This window comes from Panthera uncia (genome assembly GCF_023721935.1).
Source record: "Panthera uncia isolate 11264 chromosome A1 unlocalized genomic scaffold, Puncia_PCG_1.0 HiC_scaffold_17, whole genome shotgun sequence".
Lineage (NCBI taxonomy): Eukaryota > Metazoa > Chordata > Mammalia > Carnivora > Felidae > Panthera > Panthera uncia.
The window spans coordinates 10,848,580-10,872,592 of record NW_026057577.1 but is presented as its reverse complement, the minus strand read 5'-3'; the positions used below and the strand labels follow the sequence as shown (position 1 = coordinate 10,872,592).

General features: G+C 40.5%; 1 long non-coding RNA gene across 7 annotated transcripts in view; it reads left to right on the top strand.

Moving 5' to 3' along the window:
* Nucleotides 1-2,568: 2,568 nt before the first annotated feature.
* The window catches only part of LOC125935404 (uncharacterized), an 81,411-nt gene continuing 59,966 nt past the window's right edge, over nucleotides 2,569-24,013 (top strand). For 2 of the 7 annotated variants that reach the window (XR_007461644.1, XR_007461643.1), the window contains exons 1-2: nucleotides 2,569-2,760; nucleotides 4,217-4,368. This is a non-coding gene — a long non-coding RNA (uncharacterized LOC125935404). Of the gene's footprint in view, nucleotides 2,761-4,216; nucleotides 4,369-6,155; nucleotides 6,333-8,164; nucleotides 8,196-20,213; nucleotides 20,982-24,013 lie in introns of those variants that run through there. The other 5 variants (XR_007461647.1, XR_007461645.1, XR_007461649.1 and 2 more) reach the window with 5 other exon arrangements.

The window sequence follows — 24,013 nt, the reverse complement described above, 5'->3', positions numbered from 1 at the left end:
CTCTTACAACTTGATAATAAACAGACAAATCACACATTTTTTTAAATGAGGAAATGATCTGAATAGACATTTCTCCAAAGAAGATCTACAAATGACCAATAAACGCGAAAGGATGCTGGACATCATCAATCATCAGAGAAATGCAAATCAAAGCCACAATGAAATACTTTTTTACACTTGCTAGAATGGCTAGAATCAAAAAATCAGGGGGGCCTGGGGGACTCAGCTGGTTAAGTGTCTGACTCTTGATCTCAGCTCGGGGTCATGATCTCATGGTTTGTGACATCAAGTCCCGGGTGAAGCTCTGCACTGACATCACAGAGCCGGCTTGGGATTCTCTCTCCCCTTTTTTCTCTGCCCCTCCCTGGCTCGTGCTCTATTGCTCTCTCTTTCTCTCAAAATACATAAATAAAGTTAAAAAAAAAGTCTGATAATGACAAGTGAGGATGTGGCTAAATCAGAACCCTCATACACTGCTGGTGGGAATGTGAGATGATGCAGCCACTTAGGAAAGCAGTCTGGCAGCTTCTCAAATAATTTAGTTTCCATTTGACCCAAGACATCTACTCCTAAGTAACAACCTAGATGGAAACAAACCAAATACCCATCAGGTGATGAACGGATAAACAAAATGGGATATATCCATACAATGGAATATTATTTAGCCCTACAAAGGAATAAAGTACTTATACTTGCTGCAGCACGGATGACCTTGAAAATATTATGCTAACTGGAGTGCCTTGGGTGGCTCAGTCATTTGAGCATCCAACTCTTAATTTTGGCTCAAGTCATGATCTCATGGTTCGTAGGTTCAAGCCCTGAGTTGGGCTCCGTGCTGTGGAGTCTACCTGGGATTCTCTCTCTCCCTTTCTTTCTGCCCCTTCCTATGAGCGTGCACTCTATTCCTCTCTCAAAAAATAAGTAAACTTAAAAAAAGAAAAAAAGAAAAAGAAAAGAAGTGAAAGAATCCAGTTACAAAAGATGGCTTATTATGTGATTCCATTCATATGAAATGTCCAGAATTGACAAATCTGTAGAGACAGAAAATAGATTAGTGGTGCCCAGGGCTGGTTGATTGTTGGGGGTTGGGAGCAGTGGAAAAAGAAGAGGAGGGGGACAAAAGCAAATAGCTCGAGGGTGAAGGTTTCTTTTAAAGTGCTGAAAATGTTCTAAAATTGTGGTTGCAGGGGCGCCCAGGTGGCTCAGTCAGTTAAGCGTCCGACTTCAGCTCAGGTCATGATCTCACGGTCATGTAAATAAATCCCCATTTAAATTTGATTTATATCTAATTGCCTTTATGTATATATACATTTAGATTAAATGAAAAATATGGCATGGGACATATTTTACTATAACAGTATTTGTTATTTATCTGAAATAAATTTTAACCACCTAAATTATATACCACTTTCCTTAATTTTATTTCCCGGATGATTGGCTCTCCTTAATACTTCCTTGCTTTGTCAAATTTGCTTATAAAGTTCCTGTGGTCACAGTCTATATTCCACTTACACTGTAACATATCATCTACAGTGGTCACATTCAGTTTATTATTATTTTGTCCACCTACTTAACATCCAGTAATGAGAAAACATGCTCAATATTATCATTATAAGACAGTATGCTAAACATATACCAGCATAAAGCTAAAGTTCTGATGATTGCTCTTCAAATTTGATTGGTTGAAGCACATACCATCTTTCATGGCATACCTTGTCATTTATTTATTTATTTATTTATTTATTTATGTATGTATGTATGTATGTGTTTGTTTAAGTAGGCTCCACACCCAACATGGGCTTGAACTCACAACCTTGCAATAAAGAGCCACATGCTCTACTGACTGAGCCAGCCAGGTGCCCCCATAACTTGCTTTTTTTTTTTTTTTTTGAGCATAGCACAAGGAGGGGAGGGGCAGAGAGAGAATCCCAACCAGGTTCTGGGCTGTCAGTTCAGAGCCGGGTGGGCTAGATCTCAAGAACCATGAGATCATGACTCGAGCCATAATCAAGAGTCCATTGCTTACTGACTGGGCCACCCGGGTGCCCATTGTTGTCCTTTTTTAGTTCCTTCTTCGGTAATATAGGTGATTCCACTTACTCCCATGCTAGAAGACTATTTAGCAACATCCAGTAAAACATAACAAAACAAAACAAAACAAATTCTTCAAAGGATAATATTGACTTCAAAACCTAGTTACAAGTGTTGTAGTAATTATCTACCTCAAGTTGGAATTTCTCTTCCTGTTCAAAAGTACGGTTGACCTTTTCACCAGCAGCCTTGCTAACAAAAGGGATAAAGTTGATGCCAACTTTTTCCTTAACACACTCAGCAAATTCCTTTAAACAGTGGAGTACCGTTGAAAACCTTGTAGCTCTTCTTTCACTTTGCATAATCCTCTTACCAAACTGATTGAAGACAATGACCAATAAATAGGGAGCTTTCACAGAATAAATTACACTAGTTCCCCCTTCTCTGGGATTTGGCTTTTCCGCAGTTCCAGCTCCAGGCAGTCAACCCCGACCAGAAGCAGGGGCATCAGAAGGTCAATCCGTAGCCTGACGCCACGTCAGTGAAGTCACAAAGTCTGCGACACGCCCCTCACTTATCCCATTCGGTGACGTCACAAAGTCTGCGACACGCCCCTTCCGTGATCCCTCACACAGGCATTTTATCATCTCACATCATCACAGGAGGGGTGAGTACAGTGAGACAAGATGTTTTGAGAGCCAGAGACCACGTTCACATAACTTTTATTACGTATACTGCTATGATTGTTCCCTTTTATTACTTGTTATTGTTGTTACTCTCTTACCGTGCCTAACTTATAAATTAAACTTTATCGAAGGTTCGTACGTATTGGAAAAACATAGTATATGTAGGCTTCGGTCCTATTTGCGGTTTCAGATGGGAGGTCGTAGGATGTATCCCATATGGATAAGGGTGGGGAGACTACTCTATTAAAACTCAATAAGAGGGGTACCTGGGGTGGCTCAGTCAGTTAAGCCTCCGACTTCCGCTCAGGTCATGATCTCAGGGTTGGTGGGTTCAGGCCCCTCGCTGGGCTCTGTGCTGACGGCTTGTTGCCTGGAGCCTGCTTCCAATTCTGTTTCCTTCTCTCTGTGCCCCTCTCCCGCTCGCAGTCTGTCTCTCTCAAAAAAAACATTAAAAAAAAAAAAAAAAAAAAAACCTCAACAAGAATTAAGGGGTCCTTTTCTTCATAATTAAAGTATGATTTTATGCTTCAAGTGATAAACTGAGAAGTCCTTCAAATGTGTTTGTTAGAACTGAATAATGCCAACAAAATCATGACGTTTTTAATTGCTCAGTACAAAGAGGGTATTGATGCTGATGGCGTTAGTATACATGCTGAAGTAGGAGAACAGTTTCATAACAGTGTCATGACAGTGTCCAAAGAAAGAACATCATATGCTATCTGAGCAGCATTAGGCAGACCAGGGCGGGACAGCCAACACTTTATGGAATCATTGTATGCTTTGCTTCAACTTTGACTTTCAGCACCTTTACACAAACAACTGCATGGTCTACCTCCAATTCAATGTATCTCATTAACTCTGGCTTATAAGAGAGTCTTTGCTACAATTTCCTAATGTTTCTGAAGTCTCATCTGGAAGGGATTTCATGGACAATGGCCTTGTAAGCAATCCTCTTTCACAAAAATATTGCCCAATCAAGAGAAAAGCGTTTTCTGATTGTGGTTACTTGCATTAATGAATGTGGTTTTTACACATTTTAGCATTGCTGTAGATTTTGTCCTGGCCCTTGATTTGATGTTTGTTTAGTATTTGCTTGCAATTTTGAAATGAGAAAATATTTCTGATAGCAGTACATTTAAACATTTGAGCTGAATGAGGATATAGACCATGGAAGGCCATTACAGCCTCTGCTGTGATTATTCTTCATCTGAATCTCTCTAAATCATTTTTAAAAAGTTACTTTATCCTTTTCTTTCGTACTGATTGAGGAAGTCATACATCTCTTGTGCTCAGCTGCTAGGATATGTTGCTTTGTATCTGACAGTATTTATAGTGAGTGAACAATTGTATCTTATACAAAAAGCTTCAAAGGATTTTTGTTTTCTCATTTAATAAATGTCCACTGTTCAGAAGTTGGTCATAAAACTTTATTCTCACATTTGGGGTTTTAATTCTGTGCAAATTATGAAATTACCAATTTGCTTTATCAATCACTGCAGAATTTGAAGATTGAATTTGGTAGTCTTCTGACCATGTTGCTGCCATCCATCACTCACAAATCAACTCATCATGACCTGTAACCAGGAATGAAGAGTTGCAAACTTGCCAACTAGCAATGAATTGAACTCAGTTGAACTCTGATGCAGAAAAGGTAAACGTTCTGTTTGCCTACAGGGGAAATCTAACAGCTGACTCTTGAACAACATGGGTTGGAACTGCACGTGCCCATTTACATGCAGATTTTTAAAGATAAATACCGTATGGTACTGTAAATGTATTATCTCTTCATTATGGTTTTCTTCTTCTTCTTTTTTTTTTAAGGATTTTATTTGTAAGTAACCTCTACCCCCAATGTGGGGCTTGAATTCACAACCCTGATGTCAAGAGTCCCACGCTCTTCCGACTGAGCCAGCCAGGCGCCCCCTTATGGTGTTCTTAATAATATTTTTTCTCTAGCTTATTTTCTTGTAAGATTATAGTATATAGAATACATACCATAAGAATAGGTGCTTATTTACCATATATGATAGCCATAAGGCTTCTGGTCAACAGTAGGCTATTAGCCATTAAGGTATTGAGGATTCAAAAGTTATGTACAGATTTTCAACCTCAGGGTCAGCGCCACTCACCCCTGGATTGTTCAAGAGTCAGCTGTGTTTGTAAGACATTGTTTTCTTGAGAAAGCCAGAGTTGATCTTATGTAAGGTTTTGAGAAGCTTGACATTCGGGGATCGGTGGGTTTTCAGAAGTGGAGTGTGTACAGACTGAAAGATTTACAGCTGTGTTAGTGTGTTCACTGGAGAAAGGCTGCTGTCCACCAGCTAACCATGACCTTCAGGAGCTTGGCTGCTGGAGTGGGGTATTTTTTTGAATGGCTGTTGTCTGGAAGCGTGCATTGTCCCAGCTTGCTGACATTCAGGACTGGAGGTTTATCACCAAATGTCTTTCAGAAGCTTGGGCTGTTACTGATTTGCTCGCTTTTAGACACTTGGAGTAAGGCTGTTAACTGGCTGCTTTCCAGAAACAGGCCACAGGAGTGAGGCTACAACTGTTTGGCTGATTTTCAGAGCATGTGCACTCATACGAAGTTAACTCGAATTAACAATGCTTACTTGTTCACAGCTTGGGAATTTGGTCGAAGAATAGTCTTTTCTTGAGTATGAAAAAGAAATACTTTTCATTCTCAGTTCCTCTCTTTGATCTCCCTGCAGCCAAACCTGCAGGAGAGGCCATAAGAGATGGTTGAGATGTTTGTGGAGTATGGTTTGCAGCTGGTATTGCCATGTAAGTGATGTAAGTACCATTTACTGGGGCAGAAAGATAGCTCTAGGTGCGGATTTTTGTAATTTCTTTTAAAAAGCTGAATACAGGGCACTTAAGGGGTCATGACAAAGTCAGTACAGGGCACAGTACAACACAAATACGGGGCATGTCCTGTATATACAGGATACTGGCAACCCCACCTAAATGTAATATTCTAGCTATAACATTAAATATAACAGCAAAAGACTTGCTTTCCAAATTTAAAAAAAAATTTAAAAATATCATCTGAATGGTCTGGGTTCCTTTAAAAACATGAATTATATTAAGCTGATGTCTTCTTTTTTTTTCTCTTTCTCCTTGAATCTCCCCAAACAATATAGAGATATTTAAGATCTATTCTGTAAAAGGAGGCACTTAGTTTCTCTTCTGATGACGATGGTAATAATTTCCCACTAAAAGATTCTTAACATGAGGTCTGACTTTGCACTTAACCCTCTGCTTTGTTTACCTCTTTGCCTTTTTCAAAACTATGATTCCATCGTCTCTATTAGATCAATAAATACCACCAGGAATATGATTAATGGGTATTGCTGCATTTTAAAAACAGCAAGTCAAGAATTTCATATTTCTTTTTCTTTTTTAAAAAAAAGTTTTTAATGTTTGTTTATTTTTCAGAGAAAGAGAGACAGAGCATGAGCGGGGCAGGGACAGAGAGAGAGGGAGACACAGAATCTGAAGCAGGCTCCAGGCTCTGAGCTGTCAGCCCAGAGCCCAGTACAGGGCTCAAACCCACAAACTATGAGATCATGACCCCAGGCCAAAGTCGGACACCTAACTTACTGAGCCATCCAGGTGCCCCATTTCATATTTCTTTAGATGTTTCTTAAAACAGTTTATGCAGATCGTAAAGCAAAAGCATTTTTACATAGGCTTCAAGAAATCTCTCATAGATCTCTTAATGGAGATCAAATCATAACAATGTGGATATAAATGTGCTTCATTTTATGCTGTATGTAAATAATCTAAAATAAGAGTTGTGGTTTAATGGAAATCTATTATAAGTAATTTTGTGAGACCCAACTGTAATTCCAGGAACCTGCAAGCCCATTCAGCAGATTCAATGGAGCAAAGGGGGGTCATAGTTACTAGGGGATCCTGGGGTGCCTGGGTGGCTCAGTCGGTTACGCATCCAACTTCAGCTCAGGTCACAGTCTCTCAGCTTGTGAGTTTGAGCCTTGCCTGGGGCTCTGTGCGGACAGCTTAGAGCCTGGAGCCTGCTTCGGATTTTGGGTCTCTTTCTCTTTTTGTCCCTCCCCCACTCATGCTCTCTCTCTCTCTCTCTCTCTCTCTCAAAAATAAACATTAGGGGCGCCTGGGTGGCGCAGTCGGTTAAGCGTCCGACTTCAGCCAGGTCACGATCTCGCAGTCTGTGAGTTCGAGCCCCGCGTCAGGCTCTGGGCTGATGGCTCTGAGCCTGGAGCCTGCTTCCGATTCTGTGTCTCCCTCTCTCTCTGCCCCTCCCCCGTTCATGCTCTGTCTCTCTCTGTCCCAAAAATAAATAAAAAACGTTGAAAAAAAAAATTAAAAAAAAAATAAATAAACATTAAAAAAATTTTTATTTTTAATTAGGGAATCCTGTGCAAAGCAGCTGAGCAGGTTGGCCCTCCCCCCTTTTCCCCACTTAATATAAAGCAGAGGGAGCAGCTCTTGACCCCCGCAGTGGACCCTAGGTCTGAAACAGCAGAGCAGTGCCCTAGAGAGCTGATGACTCTTGGGAGGGGTAGGAAGGACTCTCACACAGAAGACACTGTTGGAACACCTCCTCCAGCTATATGTACTGCCCCACCCCACGATCCCTGGAGACAAGATGTAGGAAACAGAAGCTGAATCCACAGACATGTATACACAGAACCACAGATACAAAGATAAGCACACAACCAAGAGTCACCATTGGAGTAATACTGGGAAAGAAAAGCATCAACCCCAACAACGAATCAACACTTGAAGAAAAGACTCCAAGATAGTTCTTTTTTCAAGTTTATTTAATTTATTTTGAGAGAGAGAGAACAGGGGAGGCACAGAGAGAGAGGGAGAGAGAGAATCCCAAGCAGGCCCCTCCCTGTCAGTCCAGAGCCCCATGAGGGGTTCGAACTCATGAGTTGTGAGATCATGACCTGAGCCCAAACCAAGATGCAGATAGATGTTTAACCGACTGAGCCACCCATGCATCCTCAGGTCTAATGAATATCTTTGGGTAATAAAAGAGGAATACAGGCATATATTCATATGTAACAACATACGCAATTATGAAAACAATTCTTAGAACTCAAGAACATAATCATAGAACGTTTAAAACTTCAATAAATGAGTTTTATAGAAGAATGGGCAGAGTTGAAGATTAACTCTGGGTAAGAAGATCTAGATGAAGAATTTGCTTATAACCTAGCACAGTCCAGAAGTTCTGATGTCTACCTCAGAGGAGGGAAGATGGGAGGGAAAGAAGAGAGAGGGCTGCCAGAGGTAGGAAGTTTCTAAAAAAATCAAGTCTTCAAAGAAAGATTTAAGTAAAGAATTGATAAAAAATAAAATAAATAAGTAGTCTTTAGTAGATATTAGCAAATATTAACACATTGTATATATTTATTCATAGACTTACCTTTAACACAACCTATTATTCTTCTCAGATAAGTGGAAGAGTCAAATGACCAGACTGAGGTGAGAATAATATATAAGATGAAGCATTTTGGAGAGGTCTGAACAGATTCTGTCAAATTGTGCCTCTAGGACTTGTTGAGAGATATTGAAGTCTAAATAGATGCTGGGGATGAATGCTTTTTTTGAATGGGGAAAATACATGGGTCAGATGAAATGAGAAGTGTGTGTTATATGAGAACAGATTCCAGACCCTTGAGTGCTCACAGATGAAACAGTTAATTCCTAAGCTTTCTCCTTTCCTGTTGAGTATCTCATCCTATACTTCTGTTTGATGAGTTCTAGCATATTCTTCTCCTTTCTTTTTTCTTTTTCCTTTGTTTTCTCTTCTTTTCTTTTCTTTCTTTCTTTCTTTCTTTCTTTCTTTCTTTCTTTCTTTCGAAAGAGTGAGAGAGTACATGCTAGCAGGGGGAGAGAAGAAGGAGAGGGAGACAGAGAATCTTAAGCAAGTTCCATGCCCAGGGGAGCTTGACACAAGGTTTGATGCAGGGCTCGATCTCACAAACCGTGAGATCATGACCTGAGCTGAAATCAACAGTTGGACGCTTAACCAACTGAGCTACCCATTTGTCCCTATTCTTCTCCTTTCTAATGTGTTTTCTCTTTCTTCAGGATTCTCTTGCCCACCTTCATGACTGGAGGATTTTATTCCAATTTTATAGCCTAATAGAACTTCCCTCCACTGTGACATTCTCATTTCTTCTACAGTGTCACCTTTCTTACCAATGTTTTGATTATCATTATTTTTTAATGTTTATTTATACTTGAGAGAGAGAAAGGGAGGGGCAGAGAGAGAGAGTTGGACAGAGGGTCTGAAGTGGGCTCTGTGCAGGGCTCGAACTTAGAAACTAGGAGATCATGACCTGAGCCTAAATCAGATGCTCAACCAACTAACCCACTAAGGTGCCCCCACCCCCGTTATTTTTAATATATTAAAACTTTTTAGATATCTGATTAGGTAAAGCCATCAGGAAAATATGATTTTGATAAACATTTTAATATCTTGAATTTAGTTCATTGTAGGTGATAGGGGTTTAACATAATGTGCTTCAGAAACTCAAAGCTTAATTTATAAAAGATTAAGAAAATAAATTATCAGAAATGCTGCAAGCCTTATACATATTGTCACTCAACACCTCTCAAGTGACAATATAAGTTAACAGGCATTGTCCTATATTATTGGTGACACATTCACCTTTATTGGATAAAATGGTCAGATAAAACCAGGCCCAGGTGCTTCTTGGGGGAAAATATGTAAGGCTTTATTTTTGTTTTGTAATAAGTAAGCAAATGAGTAAGAGAAAAAAGTTGAAGAATCCAATTTTGAAAAATCTGATAAAGAGGAAAGGAAAAAGTATAGAAGTAAAGTATGGGACTCTACATATATATACTAAATATTAAGGATCTTTTATGTATTAGGAGAGTATTACATATAATTTTATGACATTAATACTTTAAATGTAGTGTTTCTCTACAGAAAACAGTAGAAAGGGTAGAGAAATAAAAAATCTGAAAACACTAGTATTTACAGGAAAAATAGCAAAAAACATTGCTAGGGCCAAACATTTATCCACAAAAGTGTCACCAAGCCACATTATTCTGTGGCCAGATTATCCCAAACCTTCAAGGAACAGGTAATTCAGGTTATAGAAAGTGATCCAGACAAAGGTGAAAAGTTCCCTACTTCATTCTGTTAGGCTGGAATACCACCACCACCACCAAAGAAAGACAAACAAAACTGTAGGCCAGCCTCAGTTGGGTACCCAGCTGTAAAAAGCACAAATGAAATATTAGCAAATGAAATGCATCATTGTATTAGCAAGTACAGTTTATCTCAGGAATGCATGGATGAGCCCCTATTAGAAGACATATTACTGTTATTTACAACAGTAAGAGATCATAGAGAATTAATTTTATGATCTTGAGGTGAGAAAGACATCACTTGAGCGAGATTTAAGACAGGCCATTTTGGCACATGCATGGCGTAAGAGGTATTCACTTGTTCTTTCAAATGGATTCCGTTTTTTCCGTTTTCGTTTTTTTGTTTTTTGTTTTTTTTTTGTTATATATTTGTTTTTTTAATTTTATTTTTATTTTTTTTTAATATATGAAATTTATTGTCAAATTGGTTTCCATATAACACCCAGTGCTCATCCCAAAAGGTGCCCTCCTCAATACCCATCACCCACCCTCCCCTCCCTCCCACACCCCATCAACCCTCAGTTTGTTCTCAGTTTTTAACAGTCTCTTATGCTTTGGCTCTCTCCCACTCTGACCTCTTTTTTTTTTTTCCTTCCCCTCCCCCATGGGCTTCTGTTACGTTTCTCAGGATCCACATAAGAGTGAAACCATATGGTATCTGTCTTTCTCTGTATGGCTTTTTCACTTAGCATCACACTCTCCAGTTCCATCCACGTTGCTACAAAAGGCCATATTTCATTTTTTCTCATTGCCACATAGTATTCCATTGTGTATATAAACCACAATTTCTTTATCCATTCATCAGTTGATGGACATTTAGGCTCTTTCCATAATTTGGCTATTGTTGAGAGTGCTGCTATAAACATTGGGGTACAAGTGCCCCTATGCATCAGTACTCCTGTATCCCTTGGATAAATTCCTAGCAGTGCTATTGCTGGGTCATAGGGTAGGTCTATTTTTAATGTTTTGAGGAACCTCCACACTGTTTTCCAGAGTGGCTGCACCAGTTTGCATTCCCACCAACAGTGCAAGAGGGTTCCCATTTCTCCACATCCTCTCCAGCATCTATAGTCTCCTGATTTGTTCATTTTGGCCACTCTGACTGGCGTGAGGTGATATCTGAGTGTGGTTTTGATTTGTATTTCCCTGATAAGGAGCAACGTTGAACATCTTTTCATGTGCCTGTTGGCCATCCGGATGGCTTCTTTAGAGAAATGTCTATTCATGTTTTCTGCCCATTTCTTCACTGGGTTATTTGTTTTTTGGGTGTGGAGTTTGGTGAGCTCTTTATAGATTTTGGATACTAGCCCTTTGTCCGATATGTCATTTGCAAATATCTTTTCCCATTCCGTTGGTTGCCTTTTAGTTTTGTTGGTTGTTTCCTTTGCTGTGCAGAAGCTTTTTATCTTCATAAGGTCCCAGTAATTCGCTTTTGCTTTTAATTCCCTTGCCTTTGGGGATGTGTCGAGTAAGAGATTGCTACGGCTGAGGTCAGAGAGGTCTTTTCCTGCTTTCTCCTCTAAGGTTTTGATGGTTTCCTGTCTCACATTCAGGTCCTTTATCCATTTTGAGTTTATTTTTGTGAATGGTGTGAGAAAGTGGTCTAGTTTCAACCTTCTGCATGTTGCTGTCCAGTTCTCCCAGCACCATTTGTTAAAGAGACTGTCTTTTTTCCATTGGATGTTCTTTCCTGCTTTGTCAAAGATGAGTTGGCCATAGGTTTGTGGGTCTAGTTCTGGGGTTTCTATTCTATTCCATTGGTCTATGTGTCTGTTTTTGTGCCACATTTTTTTGTTTTTATTGTGGTTCTTGTTTTGGGGGCAATTTGGCTGAATCTATCAACACATTAAATATGCATACCTTTTGAGTCACCAACTATACTAATAGGAATCTACCCTAAAGAGATTCTAATTGTATGAATTCTCAAAGGTGTATATAGTGTATATAGTATATAGTATATAGTATATAGTATATAGTGAGATAACAGCTTGAAAATTTGGACATTTTGATTCCATTTTTGCAATATCCATCCCATCTCTCTACTGTTGAAAGCAGCAGAGCAATTTGGGGAACTGACCCCAAGACAAACAGGGTGTCTGAATGGTCTAAGAGTAATCCCAACCCCATTGCCATTGATTGGTTCAGAAATGGGCATGTGGCCCAAATTTAGCCAATCAGATGTGAGTTACCTTTAGCGAAGACTTCTGGGAAAGTTTTTTTCTACCCTTGAGAACTGAGGGCGCCAAATCTCTTTGTCCATTTGGCTTTGCAAATAAATAAAGCATGCAGGGGTGCTTGGGTGGTTCAGTTGGTTAAGTGTCTGACTTGAGCTCAGGTCGTCTCTGCCCCTCCGTCTGCCTCCCTGTCTCTGCCTCTCCCCCACTAGCTCTCTCTCTCTCTCTCTCTCTCTCAAAAATAAGTAAACATAAAAAAAAAAAAAAAAAAAAAGGCGTGCAGTTCTTTCAGTCATTTTATGTGCAGAGGTGAGCCAGCCTTGGGATGGAATGGATTCTGAGAATGGCAGGGAAGAAGGATGGAAAGCACCTGGCTAAATGGTGGCTTTGTTGAGCCCAGACGTGAATATATCAGCAACAAAGCCTCTTTATCTCTCAAGTTCTAGTTCTGTCAGCTAAAAATTTCTTAATGGTTCAAGCAGATTGAATCAGAGTTTCTATTAGTTTCAGCCAAACGCGTCCTTCATACAGGCAGCACTGCTAGCAATAGCAGAAACAGCCAACCAATCTAAATGCTTCTAAGCAAGGGAGTGGTTAAATAAATTACAGTACTTTGCTTATCACGAATATTATGTAGTCACTAAAATAAGGTAAATCTGTGTGCTGACAGCTCAGAGCCTGGAGCCTGCTTCAGATTCTGTGTCTCTCTCTCTCTGCCCCTCCCCTGCTCAGGCTCTCACTCTGTCTGAAAAAAATTTAAAAAAATTTTTTTTAAGAAAAAAGAAAAAAAAAAAAAAGGTTCCGGAGCAAGCTGTATGTATCTAGCTGATTTTAGGAATAAATGAATTTCAGCTTCCCCTGATACTAATGGGTATTATTGCTAATCTCATAGCTAATTATGTAAGAACTAGCACTTCAGCTTCAGTGGCTTTTTTTGTCCTATTCAGGATACCATGGTACTGACTGCAGCCTTTGGGACATCATAGTTGCTTTGTTATTTTGTAGTAGTTTACTTACATATTTGCTTCTTGCATATATCTTATATAAATAAATTCCTTGCAATAAATCTCATATATATGATCTATACTCTCCTATTGATTCTATTCGCTGGTAGAAACATGACTAATACACATGTCCATGATGTGATGGGCCCTAAATAGTCAATGATAAACAAAAACAAAGATGCAATTTACAGTTTAATATTGGGAGAAATAGTAAGTAGGTAAGTATGTATTTTCAAGTTGTTGTATGCGCCAAGAAGGAAGACAAACAGGTCATTGAATGGAAATTATTTTTCCTAATTTAAACCAGGTAGTCAGGGATGGCCTCTCTAGGGAGATGATGTATCAGGTGAAGTGTGAGATGGCATCAGCCTTGAAACATGCAAAGAGGGTCCTAGGTAGCGGGAACGGTATGTGCAAAGGCCCTGGGATCAGGTGAGTCCTTGACCTCTTCCTGGAATTACCAGATGACTGAAAAGTAATGTTTCTGACTTCTCTCTTGAAACTCTGGTACTCTACCAATCATCTATTTGGCATACCTGCATATATTTGTGTAACCAGTTTTTTGTCTCTCTCCCCTTACTAAATGAAAGTTCCATAAAGGCAGAAGTTCTGTCTGTTTTGTTTCCCAGGTCTGCTTTCAACTATGTTGAAAAGTTCCTGGTACTTAGCAGGTACTCATAAATATTAAATGAATGAATACTTGAATGCATGAATGCATGAATGCTTGAATGAATGAATGAATGAATGAATGAATAGTTACGACAGTTAGGAACAGTTGCAGGAGTCCAGGCAAAAGGTGGTGATCGTTTGGTTAAAGTGGAAGTGATGAGGTGAGAGAAGGGTCACGGGTTTGAGATACTTCTGGAGTTAGTCAGTAGCACTGGTTGACAGATGAGAAGTGTGATGTAAAAAAGGAAGAAGTCCAGTGGCTCACAGTTTTCCTGCCTAAAAAACAAGGTAGATCGTGATACCAGTGGCAGAAATGGAAGAGTCTACAGGGGAAACATTTTGGTATTCCCAAAACCCAGCCTACAAGCTTTATGACTATTTGATAAGTGAATGGATGAAATGGTGAATTTAGTTTCCGTCACTGTTTGTAGCCAAAGGCAGCTGCCTTAATGTTCACTGATTTTCAAGTCCTTATTTTACGTTTCCTGTTTTTTAATGTGTTTTTTTTTGTTTGTTTTAATGATGTTTTAATGATGTCTTTAGCTCCTTCGAGGAAAAAAATGTGTTTTTTTCTTTCATGGTATAAAGTAAATATCTTAATAGTTTGAGGAACTGTGTTTGGATGAACTTATGAAGGACTTCAGACTATAGTGAAATCTAATGAACAGGAAAATTCCACATGCTACGTGTTACCAAAAATACACATTCTTGATGCAATAACTACAGAATGGGCCCATGACTTTCACACACACACACACACACACACACACACACACACACAAAAGGTCTCCCTTGGTCTCTTCCTGCTTTCAGGTCAGATATGTGCTTTCACTTAAAATTTTAAAATTTCATCCTGTTTTAGTTTTGCAAAATATCCAAGTTATTACTTTTTTTTTTTTTTTCTCTAGAACAATTTTCCTCAAACTATCCATGATGGATTAGTATTAGCTCAGAGGCAGAGGAACTGGTGTGGAGACTTGTTAAAAAGTGCACAGTCCTAGGTCTTAGCGGAAACTTAATACATCAGCAATTTTGGGTATGGAAACCCAGGACCAGCATTTTAAATAGGCCTACATGATTCTCGAGCACGTGCCCTAAAAGTTGAAGACTACTACAGAAATATGAAAACATAGATTTTTAGAATAAAAACTCAAAGCGTAGTTTGATTTCATTTTCTTGGAGTTTTTTTGTTTTTGTTTTTGTTTTTTTTAAGAGAGAGAGCACAAGTGGAGGAGAGGGGCAGAGAGAGAGAAAATCCCAAGCAGGCTCTGTGCTGAATGTGATCAGCTCGGGACTCCATCCCACAACCCTGGGATCATGACCGAGCTGAAATCAACAGTCGGACGCTCAACCAACTAAGCCACCCAGGAGCCTCTCCTTGTTTGTTTCTTAATACAAATTTATGGCTCTTAAATGTTTATTTATTTTTGACAGAGAGAGAGAGAGAGAGAGAGAGAGAGAGAGAGCATGAGCGGGGGAGGGGCAGAGAGAGAGGGAGACACAGAATGGGAAGCAGGCTCCAGGCTGCCAGCTGTCAGCACAGAGCCCGACGTGGGGCCAAACTCACAGACCACGAGATCATGACCTGAGCCGAATCGGACGCTCAACCGACTGAGCCACCCGGGTGCCCGGATGGCTCTTAAAACTAGCGGTTCTCAAAGTATGGTGCAAGGGACCCCCAGGGTCTCCCAAGACTTTGCATGCAGTCCACAAATCAAAACTACTTTTGTTATAATACTAAGATGTTATTACTCATTCTCTTATGGATGTGCACTGCAGTTTTACAGAGGTTAAATGATGAATGGTATCACAACAAACTGAATACAGAAGCATATAGGAGGATCCAGCTTGCTTCTATTAAGCTAGACACTAAAGAGATTTTCAAAATGTAAAACAATGCCACTCTCCTCATTAAGTATCTTTTTTGTTTTGAAAAATGCAGTTACTTCTCATAAATTTGTTACTTAGGCTAACACGTAATGCATCATTGATTGTTATTTTAAAATAAATGAATAAATGTTTTTTAAGTTACAGTTTTAATTTCTAACACACCAAATATCAATAGATATAATGCACACGCAAAAGCTGTTTGGGATGTTCAGTATTTTTTTAAGACGGTTTTCCTGAGCCAAAAAATTTGAGAAGTCTTGTCCCAGATTTATTTTCCTCTATAAAAGAATCTTAGGGGATCTCGGGGCACCTGGTTGGCTCAGTTGGTTAAGGGTTCGACTTCGGCTCATGTCGTGATGTCGGCGTCCGTGAGTTGGAGCCCCATGTAGGGCTCTGTGCTGACAGCTCAGAGCCTGGATCCTGCTTTGGATTCTGTGTGTCCCTCTCTCTCTGCCCCTCCCCCACTCATGCCTCCATTTCTTTCTCTCTCAAAAGTAAATGAACGTTAAAAAAATGTTTTTTAAGAATCTTTGGGGATCTCAGTGGGAACTCTTTTCTGGTTCCTGATCTGCCGTGCATTCCGAATCCATGTGATTTATAACCAACCAACTGCTTGCCCAGGTGGACAAATATATGGTGAAGCTCTTTGTCTATTCAAGAGCAAACAGTGATGGTTTCCATGAAGATAAATAAAAAACTAGAAAAGCAAGCTCTCAGAATTCCATTCAAGTAGCTGAGTCTAGTCAACACTGAAAGAGGAACAGATGGGGCATTATTAAAACAAAGATGTTTTAGGCATGCATAATATGACACAATAAAAACAGCATTGTCCTTGAAGCAGGCCTTCTTGGAGTTAAGATTTCTATTTCTTGCTCTCTGTTTGGTCTTGGGCAAGTCAAACCTCTGGGCTGTCGTCTCCTCATCTAAAATTCATGTGTTCTGGGGCGCCTGGGTGGCTCAGTCGGTTGAGCGTCCGACTTCGGCTCAGGTCACGATCTCACGGTCCGTGAGTTCGAGCCCCGCTCGAACTGATCATCGGGCTGATGATGGCCCAGAGCCTGGAGCCTGCTTCCGATTCTGTGTCTCCCTCTCTCTCTGACCCTCCCCCGTTCATGCTCTGCCTCTCTCTGTCTCAAAAATAAAAAATAAACGTTAAAAAAAAATATTAAAAAAAAAATAAATAAAATTCATGTGTTCATTCATTTATTCACACATTTATTATTTTTTCTTTTTTTATTCAACAAATACTGACTAAATATCTCCTTGGATCCAGACCTATTAAGTACTGGAGATACAGCGCTGAATAATTTTATTTCAGACTGTGAGGTTTTCACCGTATATGAGCATAGAACATCAATGTATTTAAATTATTTAAGTTATTCTGACTTAAAATAGTTCCACATGTCCACAACTGTTTATGTCTTTTGTTTGTTTGTTTTTACATTTATTTATTTTTGAGAGACAGAGAGAGACAGCACAAGTGGGGGAGGGGCAGAGAGAGAGGGAGAGAGAGAGAGAGAGAGAGAGAGAGAGAGAGAGAGAATCTCAAGCAGCCTCCAGGCTCTGAGCTGTCAGCACAGAGCTCTCTGTGGGGCTCAAACTCATAAACCATGAGATCATGACCTGAGCTGAAGTCTGATGCTTAACCGAATGAGCCACCCCAGCGCCCCTCACAACTGTTTGTATCCCACTAAGTATCTCTTCATAGCCCTTATCATCACATGATGTTTTATATGTTTCTGTATTTATTTTGGGGGGAAGATACTTATTATCTATCTTCCTCATCAAACCTTGAGTTCCAGGGATGCAGGGACTTTATCTTGTTGACCAATGTGTTTCCTGGCATATGGGTGACATTCAGTAACTATTTGTTGAATGAGTGAAAAAAAAAGGAGGGGGGAGGGAGAAGAGGGTAAGTACATATATGGGGGGAAGAAAGAAGAAAGAGAAAGAAAGAGAATGCAGAGGAAAACAAATCAATATATTTATTGAAAAAAGAAGAATGAGTTGCTGTTAGGTGAAGTTTTGGGGAGACAGAAAGTATTCTAGGCGGCGGGAAGAGCATCTACAAAGACAGAAAGTATGGAATAACAAAGAAATGTGAGTTGTTCAATAAAGACAGCTGAAGGGGCGCCTGGGTGGTTCAGTCGGTTGAGCGTCTGACTTCAGCTCAGGTCATGATCTCGTGGTTCTTGAGTTCGAGCCCCGCGTCAGGCTCTGTGCTGATGCTTCAGATTCTGTGTCTCCCTCTCTCTCTACCCCTCCCCTGCTCACACTCTGTCTCTCTCTCTCTAAAAAATAAACATTAAAAAAATAATAAAGACAGCTGAAATGTGTGATCTGTAGGCAAGGGGAGGCATGGAAGCGATGGGAAGTTCTAATACTCTCTGAATCTATCAAAGAATGAGTGGCTTTCTGTCACCCTTCTACATGACTACCTATATGATGTGGATCTTCACTGATAGACACGGTTTTTGTATGGGAAGGTTGTTAGCTGTTGAAAGGAAAAAACTCCATTGTTTCCCTTCTCCACACTCAATACTCTCACTACTTCACTTCTAGTCCCCAAATGTGTGGAGTTTTCTCTCCCACTGACCAATTCTCCAACACCAGCTGGTGTCCTACATTCAACTTCCTTCTGACACTATCTACTTGGAGAGATCCCACAAATTAAAGGGACCAGGCCCACAAGACTGCCACCTCACTTCAGACACCAACTGCAAGGCTAAGCTTCTGATTGGCTGTAAATTGGAGGGCCCCACGACCTCCTCCTCGGGTGTGGTAATTTTCTAGAATGGCTCACAGGACTCAGGAAAACAGTTTACTTACTAGGCTACTGGTTTACTACACAAGGGATACACCTCAGGAATGGCTGAGTGTAAGAGATGCATAGGGCAAGGTCTGTGGAAACGGGACAGAGAGTTTCCATGTCCCCTTGAGTCCTACCACCCACCCAGCACCTCCACATGCTCACCAGCCCAGAATCTTTCTGAACTCCAAGCTTCATACTTTAGGGATTTTTATGGGGGCTTCCTTATTTAAGCACCATTGATGGAATCTTTGGCCATTGGTGACTTAATCAACCTTCAACCCGTCTCCCTTCCTGGAGGTTGGAGGGCAGGCTGAAAGTTCAACCTCTCTATTCACACAGTTGGTTTCCCTAGCAACCAACTCTCTCTCTCTCTCTCTCTCTCTCTCTCTCTCTCTCTCATCGAAGGGCTTTCCAAAATCCTTTTCAGTAACATAAACTCAGACACTGTTGAAAGGGGATCTTTGTGAATCACAAAAGACACTCCTTTTACCTTTATGCTCTGGAGCTATTTCAGGAACCAGTATAAAAGAACAAAAGATGCCCTCACTTCTCAGATTACTTAGGAAATTACTAGAGTTTTAGGAGCTGTGTGTAGAAGAGGGAGACCAAGTTTATATTTCTTATAAATCACAATATCACAGGCATCATCTAACAATGTTGATAACATCGTTATTACGATTATGGCTAAAGCATAATGAGTCCTTACTAAGTGAAAAGCACTTGACCTATATTATCTTCAAACAACTTCATGAATCAGAGACTATTATGAATTCCCGGTTTCATAGATAAGGACATTAGTGCAGGGAGGGTCTATGGGACCTTCCCAAAATAAGTGGCAGAGCTGAACTATGATGGCAGGTGCCTAAGAAGGCTCTCAATGATCTTTACCTTGGGACATTCCCAACCTTGTGTAGTTTACCCTCATATTCAAATCAGAGCTGATTCTGGGGCACCTGGGGGGCTCAGTGGTTAAGCATCTGACTCTTGATTTCAACTTAAGTCTTGATCTCATGACCAGGCCATGAGATCAAACCCTGAGTCGGGCTCTGCCCTGAGCGAGGAGCCTACTTAAGATTCTCTCTCTCTTTCCTTCTCCCACTCGCATTCTCTTGCTCTCTTTCTAAATAAGTAAGTAAAATAAAATCAGAGTTGATCTGATTACAATCAATAGAGCATGGTACAAGCGATTGTGTATGACTTCAGAGGCTAACTGAACTCAAGGGGCTTGTCACCATCATATTGAAAACAAAGAACTTTGTATTGTTACAAGTAAGGAGACAGCTCTCAAAACACTGTCCAGCTTTGGGGTTTGTACAGGAAGCTTTTATTCAGTGTATTAGGGGCAGGGGGCAGGAAGCCTGCATAGACTCTTTGGTTCAATTGCATATGCCTGGAAGGTCAACATGTTAGTATATACATATATCATGTGTTCAAAAAATGGCTACAAAGTGCCCATAGGAGGAGATCTTATTGTAATGAGCTAAAGGTAACTTCAGGACAAATGAAGGGGACTTCTGTAGAGAGCCTCAATCCAATCTGGCTCAAACTGGCTCGTGTAAAGGGCTAAATGGCGAAATACCTGATTGGATGTCTCCTGCTGATTCTACAAAACAAAACACATTCCTTCCCTCCTTTTGCCCCTTGCCCTCCTCCTTTCTGCTGGTAGCTTTCAGCCCTCTTATTTGAGTAACTTCCCATTGTGTCCCAGCTACCAAGTACAGCTTCAACCTTGATCTTTTTTTTTTTTTTAATTAAAAAAAATTTTTTTTAGGTTTATTTGGAGAGAAAGCAAGAAGGGAAGGGGCAGAGAGAGGAAGAGACAGAATCCCAAGGAGTCTCTCCACAGTCTCTGCAGAGCTCAGTCGTGGGGCTTGAACTCACAAACCCATGAGATCATGACATGAGCTGAGATTGAGATCCGAAAGCTTAGCCAACTAAGCCACCCAGGCACCCCTCAACATTGATCTTTTGAATTGCTCACTTTGGATGAAACCAGTTGCTATGCTGTGGTCAAGCAGTTCTATGAAAAGGAACTGAGATCTCCCATGAAGAGCCAGCACCAACCAAATGAACACCTTGGAAGTGGATTTGCAACCAGAGTCAAGCCTTCAGATGACGTCAGCCCCAAATGTGGACATCTGACAGTAACTTCACGAGAGACCCCAAGCCAGAACTGCCCAGCCAAGCCACACCTAAATTCCTGACCCACAGAAATACATGCGAGAATAAATGATTACAGTTGTGTTAAGCCACTAAATTTTGAAGCAATTTAATATGTAGAAATAGATCATTTATACAATTGGGATCAGAACTCAGATTTGTCTGACCTGAGAACCATATCTCTTATTATTTTTTTCCCCCTTACTACCTATGTTATAAAATAGCTTGTCTTGCTGAGTGTGACTCAAACAGTAGCCCCAGGAGTAAAGTATGGAATCCAGGAGAGTATTTGATTCTAAAACCACACAATATGCCCCAGTTAGAAAGCTAACAATTGTAGCTTCAACCTTCAACTCCAAATAAAAGGTTGTTTTCCTAATTTGTCATTGAGATTGATTTTTTTTTTTTAAGTTTCAAGGGGCCATCTTGAGTATATGCATTTTTACTGAAGCAGAAGACAATTTTAAATGCTTACTTATACAATGTCACTTATATAATCTGCTGTGTATATTTTAAATTAATACTATGTAGAATAATGCACTGGCTTAGAAATGTTATTTAACAAATCAACCATTTTATCCATACATTCCGTATGCATCTTTTACGCCCCTGCTACAAATACCCATGGATCAACAGCATTGGCATGCCCTGAGAACTTGTTAGAAATGCAAAATGCCCCAGCCTGCCTTGAATCAAAATAGGCATTTAAAAAAATTTTTATTTATTTTGAGAGAAAGAGAGAATGAGAGAGAGTGTACACTTGCCTGTGGGGGAGGGTCAGAGAGAGAGAGAGACTCCCAAGCAGTCTCTCTGCTGACAAGTGCAGAGCCCAACGTGGGGCTCGATCTCATGAACCATGATCATGGTCTGAGCTTAAAATCAAGAGTGGGATGCTTAACCACCTGAGCCACCCGGGTGCCCCCCAACTACACATTTTAACAAGATTCCTCAAGTTGTCAGTGTGCACACTAAAGTTTGAGATGCACTGATCTAGAGAACCATCTTGCCATCACTTGTGTCATCTGTTTTCCAGAACACATAATCTTCACTGCCATGTAAACTGCTTGCAATATAACATGCTTTGAACCTCCGATGATGTTATGGTGGATACTGCTCATTGCTCTCCCACCAGCCCTTCCCCTTCCCCCTAACTGTGGAACTCCAGTTGTGTTTGGGTAGACCGATGGGCTCCGATAGAAAAAACTCAGCTTCCCGGATTTCTTTGCAGCTAGACTTGACCACATAGCACAGTTTAACTTCTGACCCACAAGAGGGAAGCAGAAATTAAATGCTGGCTGGGTCTTTAGGAAAATTCTTTATGAAAAGGGAACTCTGTTTGCATGCCCTTTTTTGACTTTCTCTTCTAGTCCTAACCCTTCCTTGTATTTCTGCCCGAAATGTGGATGAGCACCAGGGGAGGTGGAGCTGTTGTCTTGTAATCACAGGGACTAAAAACACACAGTGGAGCCGGGGAAGGAAAAGTGAAAAGGAGCCCAATGGGTTGGCTGCCCTGCCTCATGTGGATTTAGTCTGCTTATGTCTGAACTTCTTGCCATGTGGAAAGAATTCAGTCCTTTTTTGATTAAGCCATTGTAGTCAGGCTTCTGTTACATGCAGCTGAACACAATCCAGAAGCAAGTCACAAGCCCATGTTCACATAACAGCAGGCCCGTATTGTTCCGCATTCCTTCTGTAGGTGTGTACTTCCCTGCTTGCCAAAATTTAACCCCTCACTATACTGCTCTTAAAAGTAATTTTGGGGGCGCCTGGGTGGCTCAGTCGGTTGGGTGTCCGACTTTGGCTCAGGTCATGATCTCACCGTTGGTGGGCTCGAGCTCGCATCGGGCTCTGTGCTGACAGCTCAGAGCCTGGAGCCTGCTTCGGATTCTGTGTCTCCCTCTTTCTCTGCCCCCCCTCCCCTGCTCAAGCTCTGTCTCTGTCTCTCTCAAAAATAAATAAACATTAAAAAAACTTTTTAATTAAAAAATAAAAGTAATTTTGGGGCCCCTGGGTGGCTCAGTCAGTTAAGTGTCTGACCCTTGGTTCGGCTCAGGTCATGATCTCATAGCTCATGAGTTGGAGCCTCATGTCCAGCTTTGTGCTGACAGTGTGGAGCCTGCTTAGGATTCTCTCTCTCCCTCTTGTAGCAGGATTCTTGCACAGAGAGTCGTGACACCGAGGCTTTTCTTTCCAGGAAGCAACTTAATTCCTGCTGGTACCACCCAGATGGGTTCGTACCCAAAGAACTGAGCCCTTAATGCCATGTGGCCATTGTTTACTTCTTTGTCTCCCACGTACAATAACACACAAACATGTAGTCTGATTAAGTGGTCTCATGTTACAAGGTCACGAGGGCTGTTGTCAAGTACACAAATAGCAAGGTTGCCTTGAGGTTTGTTTTTTATTTCCTTTCCTTAGGGAGGGTACCCTAACACACTCTCTCTCTCTGCCCCTCTCCCACTCACATTCTCTCTCTCAAAAATAAATAAATTTTAGAAAAAAGTTTATAGGAAAAAACAAAACAAAAACAAAATAAAACGTTGTTTATAAGAATGTTTAATTGTAACTGTGTGGTGATATACCAGGAATAATGACAAAAGCTATGTTAATTTATTTTCTTCCTTTGATTTTAACTGAGTCGATCAGGTGACCTCTATAAGCAGCCAAAATTAGCATGGCTTGAGCGCTTACCCAAATAATACTTTGTTTTCCAAAGTGGAACAACTGAATTACGACTTTAAAATAGAAAAACTTCATGAAAGCTTAAATGTAAGGCAACTTCCTCTTTTCTGATAATCCTTAACTTCTACTTAGGCATCGAGAAGCATCAGAATAAATCTGGGTATCTGGTATTCTGAATCTAGGTATGGTCATTATTATGGAGGTTGACCTGAGCCCTTAAGGTCTTCTCTCTTTCTAGCCAGGGCGGCTTCCTTGGGGATGGGAATTAAAGGTAGAGTTAAAAATGGAAAAATGCTAAACATTAAATTTTTTTTTTTTTAAAGTAAGGGGGTACTTGGGTAGCTCATTCGGTTAAGCGTCTGACTCTTGGTTTCAACTAAGGTCATGATCTCATGGTTTGTGGGTTCAAGCCCCGTGTCAGGCTCTGTGCTGGGAGCATGGAGCTTGCTTGGGATTCTGCCTCTCCTCTCTCTGCCCCACCCCTGCTCATGCTGTCTCTCTCTCTCTCAAAATAAATAAACATCAAAAAAAAATTTTTTTTTTTTAATATAGATCTCATTTTATTTTATTATTTTTTTTTTAAATTTTTTTTTCAACGTTTTTTATTTATTTTTGGGACAGAGAGAGACAGAGCATGAACGGGGGAGGGGCAGAGAGAGAGGGAGACACAGAATCAGAAACAGGCTCCAGGCTCCGAGCCATCAGCCCAGAGCCTGACGCGGGGCTCGA